At 44.3% G+C, this 9,148-nt stretch overlaps 1 pseudogene; it reads right to left on the bottom strand.

The window, feature by feature from the left end:
* Positions 1–4,340: 4,340 nt before the first annotated feature.
* On the bottom strand, positions 4,341–4,479 carry LOC125541886 (small nucleolar RNA Z247; annotated as a pseudogene).
* Positions 4,480–9,148: the final 4,669 nt, after the last annotated feature.

The raw sequence follows: 9,148 nt of genomic DNA, 5'->3' as shown, positions 1-9,148 counted from the left end.
CCAACAAAGTGCATGGCAAATCAGCAATGCCCGGGTCAGGTTTGCCACGAGGCAATGCACAGTGTGAAATATATGATTCTACACATCTATAAAATCTGGAGAAATAAATGTATCCACTTCAAATTCTGAATATGCATCTTCTGGGACATATGATTGCATGATGCAATTTACCACATGTTTATCAAGGGATAATTATCCAGAAATATTATAAGTAGAGGCCTTGGCCAGAAAAACAACAATAGTAAAGTAACTATCACCTATCCTCTATGCAACACATTTTATTCTTCTTCATCAACTGGCATCATCCATTATTCGTCGTCCCACGGATAAAAAAACATTGAGAAGCCATCAAGCCGGGGAGCCTTGTCAGGGTGCATTAGTCAAATAGCAGCTCTAACCTCGCCTGCCTAGTGGTCTATGCGGTTTGCGGTAGATACAACAACCTGCTTGGATTTTTTTTATCGCCGCTGGAGTGAAATACATGAGCCTCCACAGTATGAAGATGTTTGTTGGGACCTGAAGCTGGAACTTGCATTTTTGGGGGTTTTGTAGCAGCCCATCAGCATCTGTGTGACAGAGAGGCAGCCAGAACCTCAAACCTTCCATCTTTTGGTATACTCCAATATATCATACTCCATATATCCCATAAAATCCGGAGAAATGTATCCACTTCTTAATTCTCAATGAATGTGGGAATGCGAATTAGTCAAATGTGGAGAAGAACTTTGTATTTATAGTAGTAGGATATAAAACTATAGCTCTATATATTCATGAGATGTCATATAAGTATATAACTATGATGAACGCACCAAAGTTTGTCATGCACAAAGACGGTCATACATGTAGAACAATCATATATAGTTAACATCTATGTTCAACTGATTAGTGAGTACATGACATACATGAGCTAAATTCTAAAATCAAAGAAGGCATGTTAAAATTATGTTTTTTCGAAAAGGAGGATTGCCCCCGGCCTCTGTATCAAACCATGCACACAACCATTGTTAATATTTGTAAACAATCGGAGAACGTCGTACCTCGTTGGAGGCGACGGTTGCGTGTTATATAGGCAGGGGCATCTCCCTGATAAGCATACAAAGTTGTTGGGATTACATCTTGAGGAACAAGGAATATCTAAAGAGATAGAGAGATAAGAAGTTACAACAAGATGGACTCTATCTATCTAGCCGGGCTAGGTTCTGGCCGGTGCGCCCTATGGGCCTACTGCAATATGTTTAACATCCTCCCATAATCACAACTTGGACAAGTTGAGATTACGCTTAAATTCCTCAAAACTTCTTGCAGGCAAAGCCTTGGTAAATCCATCAGCAACTTGATCTTGAGAATGAATAAACAGAACATCCAATTTCTTGGCAGCAACCCTTTCTCTGACAAAGTGAAAGTCTATTTCGATATGTTTAGTTCGTGCATGAAAAACTGGATTAGCAGAAAGGTATGTAGCACCAAGGTTATCACACCATAAGCATGGAGCTTGTTTGCAGCGTATGCCAAGCTCCTTAAGCAGAGACTGAACCCAGATAATTTCAGCAGTAGCATTTGCTAGTGCCTTGTATTCTACTTCTGTGCTAGATCTAGACACAGTAGCTTGCTTTTTAGCACACCAAGAAATCAGATTTGGACCAAAGAACACAGCAAAGCCACCAGTTGATCGTCTGTCATCTAGACAGCCTGCCCAATCAGAATCAGAGAATGCACTGACAAGTGTTGATGGTGACTTGCTGAAAGTTAGTCCAATACTCAAAGTATTTTTAACATATCTAAGTATGCGTTTGGCAGCTGTCAAGTGTACTGTAGTAGGTGCATGAAGGAACTGACATACTTTGTTCACAGCAAAAGAAATATCAGGCCTAGTCAAGGTTAAATATTGTAATGCACCAACCATACTTCTGTACCTGGTGCTATCCTCTTGGTTCAAGAGTTCTCCTTCTGACAAGGACAATTTTTCTGAGCTGGACAAAGGTGTCAATGCTGGCTTGCAACCTTTCAACCCTGCTTTGGCTACAAGATCAGTGGCATACTTTTCTTGAGTAAGATAGAGATCATTTCCTGCTCTCTTTACTTCAATGCCAAGAAAATAATGCAGGTCTCCCAGATCCTTGAGAGAAAATTCAGAATTTAAATCTTTTAACAACCCTGTGACAGCCTCATCTGATGAACTTGTGACTATAATATCATCAACATATATAAGGACAAATATGGAGGTATTTGACTTATTATAAATGAACAATGAGGTGTCAGATTTGGAAGGAGCAAAACCAAGTGCCTGAAGTTTTGAGCTCAACCTGGAATACCATGCTCTGGGGGCTTGTTTTAAACCATACAAGGCCTTATCAAGCTTGCAAATGTGAAGGGGTTTACTTTTGTCCTCAAACCCAGGAGGTTGTTGCATGAACACTTCCTCTTCCAGAACACCATGGAGAAACGCGTTCTGAACATCTAGCTGACGGAGACTCCATCCCCTAGACATGGCAATAGACAAAACAAGGCGAATAGTGGCAGCCTTTACAACCGGACTAAATGTGTCCTCATAGTCTAAGCCATACCTTTGTTTAAAACCTTTTGCAACTAGTCTGGCTTTGTAGCGATCAATAGTTCCATCAGACTTCTTCTTTACTCTGAAAACCCATTTACAATCTATCACATTTTTACCTTTTCCTTGATGTGCAGAGGGAAAAACAGTCTCGTCGAACACAACATCACGGGATATATAGACACGAACCGTGGATACATCAAGGCACTTGACACCTTTATGTTGTGGACTATAGCCAATGAAGACACATTGTTTTGACCGAAAAAGGAGCTTGCGATTGTTGTAGGGACGAAGATTTGGCCAGCATGCACAGCCAAACACTCGGAGGGATTTGTAATCGGGTTTGGTGTGAAGAAGGCGTTCTACCGGAGTTTCATTGTTGATGACTCTACTGGGGAGAATATTAATAAGATGAACTGCGGTGAGAAAGGCTTCATCCCAGAATTTTAATGGCATAGAGGCAGCTGCAAGAAGAGCTAGGCCTACTTCAACGATATGCCTATGCTTAGGCTCAGCAGACCCGTTCTGTTGGTGAGCATGAGGACACGATATGTGGTGAGATATGCCAATCTGTTGAAAGAAGGAATTGAGGTTTTTGTATTCCCCTCCCCAATCAGATTGGATAGCTAGAATTTTGCAGTTGAACTTTCTTTCTACAAGTGCTTGAAAGTTGTGAAAAACTTGAAACACATCAGATCTCTTTTTGAGGAGATAAATCCACGTGTACTTACTAAAATCATCGATAAAGCTTACATAATAAGTGTGGCGCCCAACTGAGGTAGGCGCAGGACCCCAAACATCAGAGAAAATGAGTTCAAGAGGCTTGGTAGAAACACTTGTGGATATAGGATAAGCTAACTGGTGACTTTTAGCATGTTGGCATGAGTCACAAATAGTTTCACAATTACGCTCACCAACAAACGGGAGCTTATTCTTTCTAAGCAATTTCTCAATCAAAGGAAACGATGCATGTCCTAATCTATCGTGCCATCGTGTTGAAGACACTTTGGTGACACCATAGGCTTGTTTATTTAATCTCCTAAGCTCCGGAATCAACGGGTAGAGCCCTCGAACGCATCTACCTCGATAGAGGATTTTCCTCGTGACCTGATCCTTGATCAAAAAGAAAAACGGATGAAACTCAAGGAATACATGATTATCGAGAGCAATGCGATGAATGGAAAGGAGATTCTTTGATGCAGTAGGGACATGCAAGAATTTCCTGAGACGAATATTTTTGTGGGGAGTTTTTATTACTGAATGACCAATATGACTAATGCTCATACCTTCTCCATTGGCGGTATGAACTTTGTCTTTCCCGCGATACTTCTCGCGCATGGTCACCTTCTCCAACTCCCCTGTGATGTGATCTGTCGCGCCGCTATCCACGTACCAGTTCGTGTCGACGCCGTAGGAGCCGTCGGCTGCCCCCGCAACCTTCTCATCTTGGGAAGATTCTTCATCTTCCTCGTAGCGGTACCAGCAGTCCCGCGCGGTGTGGACTGGCTTGCCACAGATTTGGCAGCGCGGGACGTCAGGAGCAGCTCGTGGACGGCCTCCGCGGCGACCCTTGTTGCTGTTGTTGTAGGGCCGACCGCCGCCGCCGTTGCCATTGCGTGGAGGAGGGTTGCCATCGCCGCCTGATGGCTTGCCCTTGGTGCGCTGCGGCCCACGGTAGCGAGAAGAGCTGCCGCGCCGCGTCGGCCCCCACTGCGGCCGCGAGAGGCCACGTTAGCAGAGGATTTGAAGCCTCCACCGGATCCTGCCGTGCTGTAAAGGGCGAGACGCTGATCGAAGTTACTCATCTGGGCATAGAGATCGTCGATGCTGATGGGCTCGGTGCGGGCGTCGTTGGCGGAGACAAGAGGTTGGTACTCCATGTCGAGGCCGGAGGTGATGTAGGAGATGAGCTCATCATCATCGATGGGCTTGCCAGCAGCTGCAAGCTCATCCGCCAGAGACCTCATGTGGGCGAAGTAGGCGGCCACCGACTGCGTCCCCTTCTGCGCCGTGGAGAGCGCGACTCTGATGTTGTTGACGCGCGCCCTGGAGTGCGACGAGAACATGTGGGCAAGTGCTTCCCAGAGCTCGTGCGGCGTGGCTATAGATGTGACCTGCACGAGGACCTCCTTGGTGAGATTATTGAGCAAGTATCCAAGTACCTGCTGCCCTTCTTTGAACCAGATCGGATGGAGAGGGTTGGGTGTTTGCTCCTCCTTCCCGTCCTTGTCCTTCGTGACGATGAACTTGGCGGGCTCCGGCATCGTCCCGTCGACGTAGCTGAAGTAACCAGCACCTCTCAGCTGCGGCATCACCTGGGCACGCCACAGCACGTAGTTGGTGCGGGTAAGCTTCTCGGCGACCTGCCCCATGGAGGCGGTCTGAACGGAGCTTGAGGAGGACGACATGGCTGGTGGTAGGTTTTGCTAGATGTAGTGGATAGAGGAGGCTCTAATTACCATGTAAACAATCGGAGAACGTCGTACCTCGTTGGAGGCTACGGTTGCGTGTTATATAGGCAGAGGCATCTCCCTGATAAGCATACAAAGTTGTTGGGATTACATCTTGAAGAACAAAGAATATCTAAAGAGATAGAGAGATAAGAAGTTACAACAAGATGAACTCTATCTATCTAGTCGGGCCAGGTTCTGGCCGGTGCGCCCTATGGGCCTACTGCAATATGTTTAACAATATTGTGTTCTTTTTTCGACAAGATAGAAATTACTCCCTCCGTCTCATAATATAAGAACGTTTTTGACACTACACTAGTGTAAAAAATGCTCTTATATTATGGGACAGAGGGAGTAACAGACTTGTACTATAGTATCACCTCATCATGCGTTTGAATTGATGCTCCCACTCTCTTGTTTAGCAAATGAACACGAAAGGAGAAGCGACCCGAGGACACAGTCCCACTCTAGTATAAGAGATGGCTATTAGAGGCAAGCCAAAAAACTTATTGGCCCATAAGCCAGCACACAGTGGTCAGTGGTAGGATAACGACTAGTGCGTTTTTATTTAACCATACACGTCGACGCATGTCTATGTGAAAATTAAAAATCAATACCTTGGCTATTTTCTTCCAAATAATATTAACCAAGAATAGTCATCATGCTAGATCATGTATGAAGATATATTGTACTTGTATTTCACCCTAGTCATGTCGCTTCCTCTCCTCGGGTTATAGACGCCACTGTGGGGAAGGCATCAAGCTAGTCCCCTGTTGCTCCCCGTCACTTGCGAGCAGGGGGCCTTTTACTAAACCGACATGTCCTTCACAGCCAGATCCTGCTAGGCTCGTGAAACTTAACAGGATTTTGCAGTTTTGCCTGCACATTTTACGGAGTCTCCAGGGCCTGCATAAGCGATTGACCTGACCAAGGTCGCTTCGACGCACGCACGCACGCAGCCACTCGCTCTACTTGTCCCCTGCTTTGTCGAAACAGATCTACCAATGTAATACAGGCAGAGCCATGATACAACAGATGCACGTAATAGTGTCAGTTACTTTAGGGCTTGTTCGGTTAATCCCTCCCACAAGGAGATTGGAGAGGTTTGAAGGGGATTAAGGAAGATTTTGACTTGTAGTGGATTTTATCCCGCACAATCCCCTCCAACCCCCTTCAAATCCCAAGGAACCAAACAAGACCTTACTAAGTTCCCATCTCAATCCTAAATTCCTAATTAATAAGAACACACAGTGAAAATGCAAACCGAACCACACACATGATGAACTAATGTAACAAATATAGTCAGATCGTACCTAGATAGTAGCTATATAGATGACTAAAGCATAGCAGTCTACTCCTTTAGTTGAGCACTGGTACTACTAGATGAACTTGTCCTCATAGGGCTCATCAGATGCATGAATTTGGAGGTCTAAACTGAGACATTTGACGTCATGTTAGCAGTTACTGATAAAGCAGAACCTACCTAACTTCTTGCATGAACTTTTGCAAACTGAAATCATTGTGTTTCAATATGACCTAACAACTACTCCCTTCGTTCCAAATTACTTGACCCATATTTATCTAGACACGAATGTATCTAGACACTAAACAAGTATAGATACATCTGTACTTAAACAAATTCAAGTCAACTAATTTGGAACGGAGGAAGTATTAACTTTGGTTCAAGCACTGAACATCAAGATACATACCAGTACAAAACAGATGGTGACTCACCCCTTTATCAATTTAGTGTACCACATAGAAAATACCACAAATATGTCAGGTGTGAGCTTTTTTTTATGCTTTTCTCCAACTGTCTTGGCTATTCCTTATCTGGCCTGGCTGCTGGTGCTGGGTGATGGTAGACCAGGTACACGAAGCCATTAAAACTCCCATTTGCATCTTGGGTCCCTTGGGTGATCCTAGGAGAAGTTGGTTGCATCTCATCCAAGAGCATACAAAGTGGGTCAGCTCGTGCTCGAGCATGCTTTTGCAATGATGTGGCTGGACAACCGTGTTCATCTCCCTGGACCAGCCTAGCACACTATTTCACAACTGAAGCTGTGTTCTGTTATACTCGATTATCTCGCACCCTATGGTGTATGAAGGAATATTCTTTTAGGAAACTATATGAAGGAATATATTCCACCTTCCTTATTAATTTCTCAACAACAGTGGCTTAAAGGCAAGTTTTTTTTAAACATAGAACCGTAGAACAATCATGGACAATTGGTGCCAGACGGGTTGAATAAGGAGAAGAGCTTAGTATTTATACTACTATTGCACCTATAAAGGGGATAGTCATATAATTTTGCTGAACCCAAATAACGTTGTTATGTACCATATAGCTTGGACTATCATGTAACTGCTATGCTCAACCAATCAGCGGATATGAACCTGGAGCTTGCTGAAGTTACAAACTGATATGTTATACAATTTGCACCTGATCCATGTTGAAGAAGCTCTGTCTCCCAATTGGCTCCATATCCGGGAGGAAGAAGTACGGCCGCCCTTCGACCAACAGATCCGATGGCATGGAAGAAGCGGCCGGCAGCTAAGCGTCGTGGCTGGCGCCGTAGCCATTCACCAGCAGCCATCGGGATGAGCACAAATCCGATCTGGACTTCCATCTTTCCCCTGCTTCAACTCCACCACCACAGCGACCATAGAAGTAAGAGAGGGAGCGGAGCACCTCCAGGACTAGGCGAGCTTATTGGTGGAGTACCTCCGATGCACCTCCAGAACATGCATCTGAACATCTGATCTCATCTGAAGCACCTATGTTGCCTTCCTTGCACGGTGTTGAGTAGTGAGGGCAGCCGCTCAAGGCCAACCCTCGTGCCTGCACTAAGCTCGGTAATTAATCGCCCGCTGGACACGACGCCGCTGCTGGTCCAAGAATAGAGGAATCATCGGCGGCAGGTTGTTTCACGAGCCCTGCCCCTTGAACATGAGTTTTGCAACAAGACCCTCGGTCTGCTGCATGGGACGGCCCGTGACACAGCGACCTCCAAGGCTATTGCACTGGCTGTTGAGTCCAGGAAGGCTACCATGAGGCCTATAATTAAATATGCATGGCGAAACATAACCCCAACCCTTCTATATTTTGGTATACTCCAATATCTCATCCTCTCTCTATTTATATCCTCTTCTTAGTACTCAACGTGAATGAGATTTAGAGTGGGTTAAACATAGAGAAACACTTGGGATTTATACCACTAGGATAACTCATAGCTATATAGAGTAGTCATACGACTCAGGTGAACCTAACTAGCTTTGTCATGCAAAAAGACATTCATATATAGCTATGCATATAACAGTCATGCAACTTCTATGTTCAACAGATTTGCACAAAAGCACATTGCATGCATGAGAGAAATAATGAAAGAAGCAACCTGATGATACTTTGTTGAAGATAAAAATTATACTAGGCTCTTACTACAGGAACAACACATCATGTGCTTCAACTTTTGCTCCCGTTCTCTCAGTGTTCAACAAACGAACATGGACTGAGCAATAGCGACTCAAGAGCACTCCTCTGAGTGGAGAAAATTTCTCCCTTAACCGGCCAACATGTGGTTTATGTGTCCGTTGGTGGAAATCTTTGGGAAAAAGCCAATGAAAATCTTTCTGGTGGTCCATAGTGCTCTTTCCTATACGGATTATGACAAAAACACCCGGTTTATGACCACTTTTTCACGGTGATTATGAAAAGAACATTTAATCCTGGCCCTCATCTACTCCATGCATCTTTCTCCCACTACTTCTAGTGTGTATTTTGCCTTTTCCATACTTCATTGACATTCAACAACTACGGTTCAACACATTCAGATTCGTACCGCCATAGGACTTGTACACAGATATGTAAGTGCGCATAGAAAGGTTCATGTTCTTTAACATGACAAGATCAGATGAAGTAGCTACGCTGTGGTGTACTCCCGGACAAAGTAGTAATCACTAGTAGAGTAAGGCGTTTTGGCTCCCAGGAGAAGGGAGTAGTTATCTTCATCGGCAGTCGACTGAGACTTAAACTATATTCGTGAGGTCTTAACATTCCTGTAAAATTTTCTTTTAATTTTTTTCTTTCTTTTTGTTTATATGTTGTGTCACTAGATTGAGACTTGGTTAAGTCTCGGTCGACGAAGAT

This window comes from Triticum urartu, chromosome 2A (assembly GCF_056163025.1).
Source record: "Triticum urartu cultivar PI428250 chromosome 2A, HENAU_Tu73, whole genome shotgun sequence".
NCBI classification, from domain to species: domain Eukaryota; kingdom Viridiplantae; phylum Streptophyta; class Magnoliopsida; order Poales; family Poaceae; genus Triticum; species Triticum urartu.
This window is presented reverse-complemented; position numbering and strand designations above follow the sequence as displayed.